The sequence below is a fragment of the Drosophila takahashii genome, chromosome 3L (assembly GCF_030179915.1).
Source record: "Drosophila takahashii strain IR98-3 E-12201 chromosome 3L, DtakHiC1v2, whole genome shotgun sequence".
NCBI lineage: Eukaryota > Metazoa > Arthropoda > Insecta > Diptera > Drosophilidae > Drosophila > Drosophila takahashii.
This window is the reverse complement of record NC_091680.1, coordinates 9,673,267-9,687,793: the sequence shown is the minus strand read 5'-3', so window position 1 is coordinate 9,687,793 and position 14,527 is coordinate 9,673,267. Positions and strand designations below refer to the sequence as shown.

The following is a 14,527-nucleotide window of genomic DNA, read 5'->3' as shown; positions in this document are numbered from 1 at the left end:
ATTTTGATTATAAAGCAGGGAAATTCGTATTCGACTACCTCACTTATAGTAAAAAATGTACTAATTTTTGTGATTTTCATTAAATTTTGATTATAAAGCAGGGCATTTCGTATTCGACTACCTCACTTAAAGTTTCCTTTCGTACTACTTACTTTTATTGTGCACGTGTTTTCCAACAAAATTAACATTTAAATGCGCTCACAACGGTCGCTTTTCCCCTCGAACTCGCTGGACATCCGCCAAAAGATTTTTAATGAAAATTCAAATGGAGTTGATTCGCCAAGTACAGAAGGGAAATAATTCCAGAGCAAAATAAGTATCGGAATATAAATAAAAATCACAAAAGAAACTGCAGCCACCCACGCAGCGAGGAGAACTTTAATTAAACACTCGCGGGGACCACCAACCAAGAGGAAGTGATAAAACAAAAAGGAGCTGGGCTTATCCCTTTTTTTTTCCGCCAGCCTTGGAAATATGAGTTGGCAATCCAACTGAATGACTTGCCTTGGGTTCGTTTCCCTCTAATCAAAGAAATGAGAAAAATGTGCATCCACAAGATACTTTTGCAGCTTTTCGCTGCGGCAGCAGATCAATTTCCAGCGACAGCTGTCGAATTAAAAATTGATTTTCTCTCGAGACGCAAGGAGGAATAATCAAAAGTATCTGCAGGAGGCAAAAGGCATCTGTCAAAATAGAAATTGCATTTTTCTCCGAGATTTCCGAGAGGCACTTATTGGAAATCAAGGAGAAACATATGATATCTTTTTGTTATATAAGTATTTGTATCTGATTTTTTTTTGACCACAAGGTTCAATGGCACGCGCTGTACTGTTATTTTTCTCCTTTCTTTTCCAGGCAGCTGTCAGTCTGTTATTCCATCTTCTGGTCATTTGTCCATCTGGCTGAACTTTTGTCTCTCTGAGATAAACCAATTGTGTGTGTTGTATCTTCAGCTACACTCGTAGCTGTCGGATCGTTGATAGGCGTTTAATTGAAAATTTATTTTCGATGGCCCAGCGACAGAGCTCAATTATGTCGAACCGGCATCAAGTTTCCCCAACTGAATTGCATCTTAAAGATACTTTGCCCATTGCTGCTTTGGCCCGCTTTGGCATTTTAAGCGGATAATTGTGTTGGGAAAAATAAGGCAAAAAGAACTTTGAAGGGCTTCCTTGAAAGCGATGGCAAAGTCAAACGCCCACACACGTAGCCCGTAGCCCACTAAAAGATACACATTTACTGGCTGCAGATATATGTACTGCTAACTGCAGATGCCATGAAAATCAATAATTTGGCAGTAAGTCAAAGTTTCAATTGCAGTGGGTGTATGTGCCTTTTTCACAGACTACATACATCTATCTGTGAGCTACATTCTGCGTTAATCAAATCAAGCCATCGCCTTGCCCTCCGCATTGTGCATCAATTATGACGCATTAAAGTCAACTTTCCTTTCACATACAATTTACGCATTCACCAAATTGTAGGAAGTCGGATATTAATAGAGCTTGGCCAGGGCCCCAACAACAGTCTCCATCCACCAGCCCATCCCGGTCTCAGTTCCAATCCCATCTCGCACACACAACATCGCCCACACGGGGCATCAGTCGAGCCCTGCTCTTTGGTCTTTATGAGGGGCAGCTGCTTCTGCCGCTGGAGCTTCTGTCTTCAGTCCTTCTACTGCATGCATGTCAATGTCAGACTCTCCGTACTTCACAGACTGCAGCACAGTGGATTTGATTCGGCTTTACCAGAGAAATAATGACCACAATTTAATTACATAGGACTTTATATCCTAGAAAATCCTTTAAAACGCCATATTTCTGGGGAAACAATTTCTAAAATATTTTATATTAAGTCTTTTCCATCCAAATGCCGAAAAAATTGAAGTTTGGATTTTTTGGGACAGAATTCTATCGGAATAAAAAAAACGAATTTGGAATTTGAAAATTAAACTTAAAAAAATTAAAATTATGTTAAAGTTATAGTTTTCAGAAAATGTTATACAATTTTTAGATTTTTAAAGCTAAGAAAAATTAATTCCCGTTCTACTAAGCTAAAGACTATCAAATGTTTAAAAGTAAGAATCATTTGCTGTATAAAGAAAATATATAAACAGTATTATTATAATGTGCTATGTCTTATAATCTTCCCAGAACGTTAGAATATTATATTTCTAAAAAAAATTAAGTTTGTAGTTATTTTCCCTAATGCTGCTGCCACTGTGACACCGACAGTTTTGAGAGTTAATCCGCCACTGACTTTCAAGCGAAGACGAAAGTCTCAGTCTCAGTAACTTCTTATTGGGTCTTTTTCTGCGGAGAGTGCGACACTTTAAAAAGTGCAACGACTCTGCAGCGCTGACTTTATGCACTCTGCATCTGGAGCTGCCCGGGATTGTCATTTTGACTTCGCACTTCGGATGCCAGTAGAAGTATCTGAGAAGTAGCTGCAGCTAAGGCTGGAGATTCTGATGCACATAAGAGGAGCTCCCCGGTTTCTTCTATTGTCTGCGATTATTTCCACTTACTTGACTCACGCATGCAGGCAGTATCTCTTCTTCGTTGTACATTTTCCCTTTTTGTATACTGCTGCCTCTTCACTTTTCTTTCTTTTACCTTATTGTGTCACTGAAGATTACTAAAGACTCTGTTTTCGTTTTCAATGCCTATTTGTGCATTTCGGTTTTCATCTTTTGTGTGCACATCTTTCATCTTCCTCTTGTGGCTGTAAGGTTTTATATTGTTACAGCAGCTCAAAAGTATCAATGGTCTGTTTTGATTGCCCGGTGAATGGGACACATTGACCCTTGGAGAGTTTAGTCATCTTAAGGCGAATTGGTTCCTTAATTGATGGCTCAGAGGGGAAAAATGTGGCTGGAAATGGGAAAAATCTAGTTTGGAGTAGAGTTTTAAGTCGATTTTTCTACCATGTCCTAAGGGAAATGTATTTTTTTTAATAATTGGAACTTTTTACATTTTTCTAAAGGTTTTTTAATAAATTTTTTTTTTTTTTTTTTGTTATAAACCGAAGTGGACACAATCTTTATTAACACGCCTCACAAGAAATGACTAAATATAAATTCTTAAAAATATTTCTTATTCAAAGGCTTTATTAAACCGAACTCTATTTCCATCTACACCAGGAATCCTTACTTTTCCAAAGTTTAATCTAAACTTGGTTATGATCTCCACCTTCGATTTAATTTGATCAGCCCACAGGCAAAGTTCTGCATATATAGTTGCTCGGGGGGATTCCCTGCACCACCAAAAAACCCTCTCAGCTCTTTTCCAGACGCAGTGAGTCGCCTTTTGAGGTGTTTAACCTCAGCTGCGAGGAACACTTAAAAGCGTTTCATGTTTTATCTGGGCAGGCAAGTCGTCTGGGGTTCTGGGGGACTGATTCCATTAAGGGGCGCCACAACACCACCTTAACACTTGCTGCGCCTGTTGTTCGCCACATGTCCCGCATCCCAAAGTCCAATCCTCGTCCTGAAACACCAGCCTCGCCCTTTGCCGGGATGGTTGGGTAAATAAAACAGTAACTTTTGTGGTTGCCCTCAGACCAAGTGGGTGGTTAAGAGTGGTTCACTGAGTTGTAGTGGGTAGGCAACAAAAGTTTCGGTTTTTTTATGTCCGAACATAATTTTCAACGGGGCTAAAACAAGACGAATTTTATGTGCAACTTCCTTGTTCGCTATTTGTAGTCGACTTTGAGGCGTTTATGGGATGGCAAGTGGGCGGAGGAATAAGCACCGCACCCCACACAAAAAGCCATATAATTGAGCTTGAACATTAAGCGGCTTTTTTGGGGTTTAACTCGGCATATTGAAACCGAATCATTGGTTGATTGAATTACATATCGTGGGGGTATTTAGAAAGAAGACTCCCCCGAATTTCTTAAAGTCTTCGTCTGCGTTTTCGGTTTCAACTGTTTCCGGTTCAAATTTAAATTAAACTTGTTAATTATTCTATCCGAGCAACCCACACAGAATGTGAAACAAGACAACAACATGTGTTCGCTCCTCCACTTCCTTGCTTTTCCGTCCCACATTTTGCGGGTTTCCTCGTTCCCATTTGCAATCATGATAATGATCCGATGCGATCACTTTTTGATCCTTCCCTCCTACGTGACAGGCATGCGTCAAACTCCAACGTAACTCGAGCCTACCTTCACATTTTATAGTTTCCTACGACATTTGCTCCCTTTTTTCGGTAGCAGATGTCGCCTAACATCATGTCTAATGAAATGCTTCCGTAGCTCCACAATGAAATAGGGAACCCTCATAGTTCGGGGCGTGAAAGTTGTTGACATGTGGGTAGGGGTACGGGGGTCTGACTACCGGGAAGGGGGATAAGGTATGTGTAGAAACGACCATTAATCCATTCCTAGCACGTGTCGTCATGGCTACTGCTCAAATCATTCAACTGGCCCAAGTTCAATATAAATCTATAATGTTTATAATTTTTGATCACATTTAAATCCGAACTTTGTTCTATATTTAACGTAAAGATTTTTATTTATAGAAATCGCAAAGGAATTTAATTATTCATTATACCCGCTGAGATCTCGGAAACTACAAAAGCTAGAAGGTTGAGATTTCCGACACATATTATTGGGCTTCCTACGCCCCCTCTAACGCCCACAATCGCCCACTAACGATTTTAGAATGTGTCTGGCACCCACATCTTTAAAGATTTCCGAGAAGTATAAATGCAATTTTGTTGTGTATATTTATACCTATCGAAATGTAGAAGACATTTTTCAATTCGGACCATTCATTAAAAAGTTATATGCAATCAAAAAAATTGAATATATCTATCTCCCTCGCACTCCCTTTAGCTGAGTGACGGGTATTAGATAGTCGGGACACCAACCCGCCTATAGCGTTCTCTCTTGTTTTTAATATCAATAAAAACATTGCGCAAGAGTTGACGTGAGAAATTATCATATTTAATTTACCTCAAAAAAGAAGTGGATATTCTCAGGGGTAGGGATATGAAATCCTATGCCAAAAAAGGGGTGTTGGGCTGGGTACGCAAGGGTTAGTGCTGTAATGACGCATCAGGACTTGGAATTTCCCTACATACGCCAGATGTCTTGTCGGTATAAACTGCGCTTCAGCACTTGCCAATTGATGCGCATTCGAAAACGAGTTTCGAAACCGAAATCAAAACCTTAACCCAAACCGAAATCCCCTATCAACAAACTTCGTCCAGCCGGTTTTCTTTTGTTACCGTCCTTCCTTTACAGAAAGGACAACAAAGCAAAGTACTATATTAGAAACCCGAACCTTAAGATACCCTTTCAGAGGACCAACATACTACTTTACCATCAATTTTTTTATAGGAGTTATTTTTTAAAGGATTAGACTTACGTTCCTAAATTTGAACAACCGTTAAGAATATTTTACTCGATCCGTTTTTTTTCCAGGTTGCTCCAAGCCAAATCTTTACAAGATCTCTTATTCAAGCATAACAAATACCTTACCAAAATTACAATATGCACTCTATAAAAAACACTATTTGAACATTTTGCATTTACTGTACAGGAAAACAAAGCAATGCATGGAGAGAGTAAGAGAGTGCAGGAGAGAGTCTGCTGCTTCTGCCTTCCAGCCACCCCTATGCGGGTGCACCCTCCTCTCCCCTTTCCCACAAACACATGGCCCAAGCCGGCTGTTCTGTGAGAGAGAAAATAAGAGCGGCAGCACACTCAGAAAACCGCTTCCAGTGCACAGTGGGACAATTAAATTGTATGTTCTAACAAAAGAGAGTATGACTTATTTTATAGGAATAAATAAATTCCTGGAGGACCCATTTGATTCTTAGACAGAGTTGTAGTTTTTGAAGGATAATAAATATTTATTAAATAAATATATTATTATTTATATTATTTGTTTCTAGAGATACTAGAATATTATAAAATAAATCTTAATATTTTATTCAGTGAGGAGTCCTTTCTAAATTCTCAATATTAAGGATCAATCGTCACAAGAAAATGGTGAACTGCTTATTTAATAACAGAGAGAACAAGAAAGGAAGCTAGCTTTACAAATCGCAAAAATGTTAAAATACCTATTATTTCACATTAATTTTTCGATCGTTTCTATGGCAGCTATATGATATAGTAGTTCGATCTTTTTAAAATTAAAATCGAAATTAGGAAATATTTAATAATAGTCATATCCCAGAGTAGAAAAGAATGTAATAAAAATCAACAAAGATATTTTTTTCCTATTAATTTCCATTTATTTTTTCGACCGTTCCTTAGGCAGCTATATGATATAGTGATCCGATTTTTTAAATATTTAACTCGAAATTCAAATATATTTAAAAAATAATATTCCTAAGAGTAGAAGGTAATATTTGAAAGCTAGAATTTTTTTTAACTTTTTTTTTCCGATCCTTCCTATTAATATTATCAGATTTTTTTAATCACACATATTTTTTTAAAGATAAATTTTTGTGTTTATAGCTCGATAAACCGAAATCCCATATTCATTTCTTGCCACAACGAGAGCGCGAGAGTGACAATAAGAGAGCCGTTTCCACTTCCAGTGGTTGGTTGGTTGGTGCGGCTCTTGCTGCTCTACCACTGCCGCTGTGGAAATGGAATCCGAGCCAGCGTCAGACAGAGTCACGCTCTTCTGGAAACCGCACGCTTTTTCCTCTGCTCCGGTCGCCTCGTTTTCCCATCGCACACCATCCTGCAACAGCAACACACACTCTCGCCCAGCAGTCGCGGTCAAAAAGAAAACAAAATCAAAATCGGCGCAAAAGAGGAATATCTTTTGTATTCCTATTGTGTATATAGTGCAAATAATATATTAACACAAGTAAAACCAGAAAAAACACCGCAACTATTTTTGTGAATTTTGTTTTGCTCTGTGCCGAAAGAGTGAATAAAAGAAAAGCCGCAATAAATCAAAAAATCTCTACGTTTGTTATACACACCTAAGTGTCCTGCAGGAAGGACATCGGGCCCATTTATGCCCCCCGCTGTTTCCACGGATTGAAGGATTATTCCCAATTGCCACATTTCAACGACATCACATCGTGTTTGCGTGATTTGAACATAAGGTATGAATCAAAATTCGAGGTAAAGGACCTCAGGGAAATGAAAAATTGAATAGCAGATTGAAAAAAAAATGTTTTATAAACGAGAGGAATTTATTTTTCCATATGCCAAAAATATATATAATTTTTGTTGTCTTAAAATTTCTAAAAGTTCTTAGATCCAGTTGAGCGTAGTACCATTTGAAATTAAGATTTTTGTCACCATCATTACAGATGGATCCATAAGTTCGAAAAATATTTTTTAAATTATGAGATTTGTAGATGTACAGGTTTTCCGCTCAGAGTTGGTATCAAAGAAAAAAATTTTTTATTTGTAAAATACCAGACATAGAAAATATTAAGCTTTAATTAAACAGTAACATATTATAATTTTAAAATGATCCCAAATAGCATATTTTGTGGATACAACAAATTAAAGTTTTAAAGTTTAAGATTCAATTTCTACAAAACATGAACATATCATTATGTTTTACTTATTTAGAATCTTTGGAAAAAAATTTTCGGCCTTAATCCCTAGATCTCATTAAATTAATTTTTAATCCTACACAAGCCATAATTACCGAAGAAAAATCTTACCAAAACAATTTAAAAGGCGTCTCCACAAACATTTTATTTCAAGCTCCTAATAAGATTAATGGGACTTCACGATTCATTGGTATAATCCCTCCGTAACGTCGCACACCCATCATCATCATCATATGCGTCTTGGGGTCTAATGGCTCGTGTCAATGATCAGACAGCTCTTTCCCCTCTTTATTTCTAATTTTCCATCCTTTCTAATGGCATGTGTCACTGCTCCATGCAAGAAACATAACCATTTGATATAAATCACAGCCCTGACAAATCCTTTTGAACATTTCATAAACATAATGTGTGCTAATCCTCAGATATTTCAATCCATCAACATTCACAGAGTTGTGGATGGAGTTGCTCCAAAAATAGGACGACCCTTTTTGATCATTTGTATGCATAGGCAGACGCCAGCTAGAATAAATCCCCAAAAAGTGATTCAGTAAACAAATGGAAAGGAAACCATTGAAGGGATACCGGGAAAAAAAGCAATAATTCAATGATGAATTAATAGGCGCAGGGAAAAGATCACGAATTCCCGGGATCTCCAGAGAAAGTTCGAGTTGGCAGCTGCTACTTTTCGATTCGCTCTAGAAAAAGACTTCCGGGGAATCGGGTAACTAAAAAGCAAGGAAAACATCAACAAAGCAGGGGCACAAAAAAATAGGGTAGGAAGCAGTGAAGACGCCAAGCTGACGCAACATTTGCATTCGGAAAGAGATTTATTGAGGCAACTCCCCCTTGACTTTTCACTCCAACTTCCCTCATTGTTTTGCCAAGTTTTCAAAAGACAAAAGCCGACAGCCACGATGATGTTGATGAGTGTGCCACAGTATCTCATTTTCTCACTTTACCCCAAAATGTGTGTGTAATCAAAAGTTTTTCTTCTTTACAATTCAATTTGAAATTGTTGTTTCTTATGCAAGTTGCCCGCTTTCACTTGAAAAGTAAACAACAATTAAGGAAAAACACAACAAGGAAAATGCTAGAAGAATACCAAACACAATTTTCAACACTTTTTCTCGTTCTCAAAGATAAACAATCCAACGCTTTACATGCAGAGTTCATGGTCAAACAATTTAAACGAAAATGGAGTTTTCATTTAGGAAATTGTAAATCCATCAGCAATGAGAACTTGAAAGTCAAGTGCTGGGATAAGATCCCAAAACTCGGATCCCCTCAAGAGCTGCTGACAATTGACTAATGAGGGTTACAAGGAACCCCAGCGCAAATCATAAATATTTTCTGTTGACAATTTCAATTGCCCGGCGAGGAGTTTGGCTTCAAGGAATTCTCAGAGTTGCTATCTTGAAGGAAATCTTTGCTTATCTGACTGAAAAAGGAACGTCGTGCTAGAAGAAAATGTGCAATAAAATTAAATGATATAATGGGAAAGACAGCCATGCGTTGGATTGATCCTAGGTACTGTACTGAGCAGACTTCAAGATGCTCCGTATTTCAGTTGCTCTGTATTTCACTAAGTTTGCTTTAATGGTAGTAATAAAAATCCCATCCTAATAACAAAAGGTGAATTGATTCAGACAAAATAATAACAACGCCTTAAATTGCTTTAACATTTTATTAAAATTATATTTTTTAAACTAGGTATTTGGTTTCTTGACCAAAATTACCCAAAATCATAAGAATTCCCAGATAATTCCCGGGAACTAAGCAAACATCGCAACTCAAGGTTATCCCATCCATATCTTCAAGTGTTGTTTGTCCCTCGAGTGTAATTACAAATTCATAAAAATGCTCTGTTTGAAGTGGAAATCTCATTCCGACTTTGTTTGCTGTTCCCACTCCAAGCTCCATTTTTTTTTTTTTTCAAATCCCCTTGTCCCAGAACTAGGCGCCTTCCGTAGATCCTTTGAGGTTTGTGGAACTCTTTGCTCGTTTACCAATTTCCGCTCTCTACCTGCCCCAGGAGATTATTATCCATCAAAATAACAAGAGGGGAGACGAATGAGAATTCACATCGCACGTGTATGAACCTTTGGGTTTTGCGGTTTCTGGTTTCTCCACCTCTTATGCACTAAAAAAAATTAAAACCTTTTTGGTAAAAGGTTTCAACCTTAAACAATATTTATACCCGTTACTCATAGAGTAAAAGGGTATACTAGATTCGTGCAAAAGTATGTAACAGCTAGAAGGAAGCGTTTCCGACCCCATAAAGTATATATATTCTTGATCAGGATCACTAGCCGAGTCGATCTAGCCATGTCCGTCTGTCCGTCTGTCCGTCTGTCCGTCTGTCCGTCTGTCTGTCCGTCTGTCTGTCTGTATGAACGCTGAGATCTCAGAAACTACAAAAGCTAGAAGGTTGAGATTTCCCACACATATTCTTTGGCTTCCTACGCAGCGCAAGTTTATTTTAGCCAAGCGCCACGCCCCCTCTAACGCCCACAATCGCCCACAAACGATTTTAAAATGGGTCCTGCGCCCACATCTTTAAAAATTTCCGAGAAGTATAAATGCAATTTTGTTGTGTATATTTATACCTATCGAAATGTAGAAGACATTTTTCAAATCGGACCATTCATTAAAAAGTTATACGATTTATAAATTGTCAACATATATCTATCTCCCTCGCACTCCCTTTAGCTGAGTTACGATTATTAGTCGGGACACCAACCAGACACAGCGTTCGCACTCCCTTTAGCGGAGTGACGGGTATTAGATAGTCGGGACACCAACCCGACTATAGCGTTCTCTCTTGTTTTAAAAATAAAATCCATCAAAAATTTTTTTAAAAATTAATTTTCAAGATTTAGAAATTGAAACTCTTGAATTTTGGTATCAGTTACTTTTTGTAGTGCTTTCTAGATCGTTTTTTGTTTTTTTTTTCTATAAGCTCTATATTTTTTAACTGTACCTTATGCTCGAGTGAACTTTACTCCCCCTTCTTAATTCTGACCCCTTCCGCATTGTTTTTTGAACACGTGTCAGATCTGTTCATTAATCACCCTTCTTTTGATTGCCTGGCGAATATGTGGCTCATCATTTTCCATTCTCCCACTTGGCCAACTTCAATAAATTGCCATGAAATTAAGTAATTTGAACCAAAATCCACAGCACGGCATGATAAATCGTTAGATCAGAATATTAAAAGTTGATTTTAAAATGACCCGAGGGGATTTTGTAAGGAGGCCCAATCCCGACCAGAAGTCCATTAGCATGGCGTCCGGATGACAAATTGACTTCGTTAGGAGTTTTGCGATTTCCCTCGTCGTCTGCCTCTTTTCCGTCATGGAAATTGGAGGCGCAAATTGAAAAATTATTTGGCCTGAGGTTATTGAATCTAAAACGCTGATTGCAGGTGCTTTGAGTAGGGAAAATGAGTGCACTGAAAGAAAGAAAACCAAAATTTTAATAAAGTAAATAGTTAATAATTTTTATACCCGTTACTCGTAGAGTAAAAGGGTATACTAGATTCGTGCAAAAGTATGTAACAGGCAGAAGGAAGCGTTTCCGACCCTATAAACTATATATATTCTTGATCAGGATCACTAGCCGAGTCGATCTAGCCATGTCCGTCTGTCCGTCTGTCTGTCCGTCTGTCTGTCTGTCTGTCTGTCTGTCTGTCTGTATGAACGCTGAGATCTCGGAAACTATAAAAGCTAGAGGATTGACATTTTGCATGCAGATTCTAGGAGTTCCTACGCAGCGCAAGTTTGTTTCAAAACGGTGCCACGCCCCCTATAACGCCCACAATCGCTTATATACGATTTTAAAAATTTCAATATTTCGGAAAAGTAAAAATGCAGTTTTATGGTGTTTATCAATACCTATCGAAATGTAGAAGAAATTTTTTAAATCGGACCATTCGTTAAAAAGTTACGGCGGATTAAAGTTTTTAACTCCATCTCCTTCGCACTTCCTTTAGCTGAGTAACGGGTATCTGATAGTCGGGGCACCCGACTATAGCGTTCTCTCTTGTTCTTCTTTGTTTTGCGAATTTATACAGTTTTTGTGTGTATATTTTTCTGCTCTAAAAAAATAAAATCCGAGATTGTTGGTCTTAAATCTTATTCTCTTTGTTTTAGGGGTACAAAATATTCTTCTCTAAAATAATGTTAATTTTTTGGCTGTGTGTGGTTTATAAAATTGTATAGCAATTATGTCTTTTATTGCTTTGACTGTCTAGACAAATTTCCTCGCACATATAATTATAAGCAAGAGTTGCAGGACTAAAGCTCTTTTTTATCAGCAGATCTAAATGTCCAGGTTGCGGAGTGTCCTGAAATTGTTCAAATATCCTGTTTAATTGAGCATAAACGGCGCCCACTCACAAAGGCACTCTGAAAAGTGCATGTCAAAATAGTGTGTCCTTTTTCTATTTTTTATTATCCACCTCCTGGCATCTCGCTCACACATTTTACTGCCTGTTCGCACGCACACGACAAATGGACGCTAAGACGCCATCTGGCGGCGGGTGGCAGCAGCAATTTTTTTCTGGCCACAAAATATAGGAAGGCAAGAGGAAATGTAATAAATAATAATAACAGGACGTAGATCGGTAAAACCTCCCACGCCCCTCCCCTTGCTTCTGTTTTCCCCCTATCATTCGTTTTTCCCCTTTAATTCCTCCCCACTCCTGTTGTCATTTCCTTCGCACTGTTTTCGTTTCATGCTTCGCTGCCGTTAGTTGGGCTAAAAAAAAACATAGTAAAAATAATATAACTTGATATTGCGACTAAGTGATATCCAGTAATTCACTTCCAAAGTATAACATTTTTTCATTAAAAATAAATTGAACATTTTCAACATTTAACTTAGAATTTCAAGTATTTATTGTGAAAAGTCTTTATTTTGATAATTTGATAAATTTGAATTAGGACATACTATGTATTTTGAAAGTAAGTAAGTTTTAAACTCTAGATTTCAATACGTTTTCCAAGTTTAAAATCTAAAACTGCCCTGAGACTTAATACTATATACCCCTGTTTATAGCACAGTGCCCCCTTATATTACAAAATGGAATGAGTAACAGCAACAGAGGCACAGGTTGCGTCTTTGGCGGCAGTTTGTGTCCAAAACTTTTGTACCAGTTGTCGCTTTCTCACTCATGACGGGCGGTTATCTCCCCCAACTAAACCTCCCAATTCAACATGGCCCTGCTTTTCACTCCCTCAGGCAGAATAAATGGCCTAAAGCAATTGCATTTTTATGCATTTCAAAGTGTTTCTTGACATGTTTCGAGATACGAGATATTTTACCAGAATTTATTTGTTGCGCTAGAGTTGGGAACTACGAGGGTTTTTGGTGGTTGGTTGAGGGGAGATATTGGTTGCTCATGTTGCAGGATAATCTTGTATGATTTTTGGGACAGTGGTGGAAAAATTCAAGATATTTTATTTTTTATGTCAGACATTTTAGTGGATTTATATATCTAATGTATATATATATTTAATCTATATATATTTGTATTGAAATGAGTAACTAAATTTTACAAAATTAATAATTTTAAATTATCCCTCAAAAATGTGCAAACTAAATTCTTTAAAATTCCTTATCTATGTAGAGTAATCGATAAGAAAAATGATCTATATTGAATATCTAAGATTTATAAACGATTTTAAAAAAACGTTGAATTTATATTAAGTTTTTGTGTTGTAGTTTTTGCTTAAACCTTATACCACTGTATCCCCCAACACGTTGTGGTCAACTTTTTATGTTTTAACGGCAATTTCCATGTGTAGCACTAAAAAAACAAAGAGCGGGATGAAATTCAGGGATAATAAAAAAGGAAGCAGGGTCGGGGTGTCGGCTATGAGAAGGAAGTCGAATTGCATGTCAAACGCAAGTTTCGAATTTGATTTAATTTACGAGCCAAGACCAATTACAGGCCGGTCACATATGCCGCAAAGAATCCAGCAAAAAAGCAGGATGGGGCGTAAAATGGGTGGAGTGCGTGACTTGACGACATGGAACGATTTTCCTTTTTAGCGTTTTTCATTGCGTTTTGGGTGCGTCAACTTTGTTTGTTTGATCCCCCACTGAAACAGACACTTCCATAGACATTTCTCAGCTAATTAACAATGATCGCTGTGAGGAATTTGTCTGCGGATAGCCCTATAAATAGTAAAGTTTTTGCTATTCCTTAACTTGCCTTCAATTAATAATTGCATGGACAGTGGGTTACAAAAAAGTAAATATATTTTAGGGACTATTTATAAAAATAATATATTTGTATACTTTTTTTTACTTCTAAAAATTCTAGTAAATAGCAGACTACACTTGTTTCGCATAAAAATAAACTTTTCTTTTAAAATTATATTTTTTATTGACCTGTCTATCAAGAACTTTATTCGAAAGTAAGACAATAAAGATTTAATTGCGTTTTTGCCAGAATCATTTCAAAGCCTTACGTTTTATAGATGTGTCAAGATTTTTTAGTATTAGTGCGCACTATAAAGATCCACATTCAAGATAGTGCCCGAAGATACTCCAGTTCCAGTGAACTGTAATTACTTTGACCTGCTTCTGTTTGGAGAAGGGAATAGTACGAGTACCACTATATAGACGGCTGCGGCAAGAACAACAAGGAAGCTTATATGCCTCTTCTGGCCCCATGACTTTTCTACACTTCTGCCCAGACAGAAACTTATCTCCGCCCTTTCCCGCCTTTCCCAGTCGTGGTAATACTTTGAAATCCGATTCAATTGGATTGTAATGCGTTGTCGCGTTGTTGCAACCCAACTCATTCCCATGTGTGACACTCTTTTCACTTTCGATACGCAACTTGGTCGAGTTGCTTTCGATTTTTCTACATTTCCATTCTGTGCTTTTCCTCGGCGGTGTCACTCTTCCAGTTGACCAAATCGCCCGAAAGCGGGAAAACCGAGAGAATGAACTGATAATGATGGCAGATTATGGCA

General features: G+C 37.6%; 1 protein-coding gene across 2 annotated transcripts in view; it reads left to right on the top strand.

The window, feature by feature from the left end:
* Nrt (Neurotactin) overlaps positions 1 to 14,527 on the top strand; it is a 33,060-nt gene that overhangs the window by 13,584 nt on the left and 4,949 nt on the right. The window contains exon 1 of one of the 2 annotated variants that reach the window (XM_017144383.3): positions 6,616 to 7,079. The exons of the other annotated variant lie outside the window; for it this stretch is intronic. The gene's annotated coding sequence lies outside the window, so the exon portion shown is untranslated. Of the gene's footprint in view, positions 1 to 6,615; positions 7,080 to 14,527 lie in introns of those variants that run through there. 2 annotated transcript variants of the gene reach the window in all.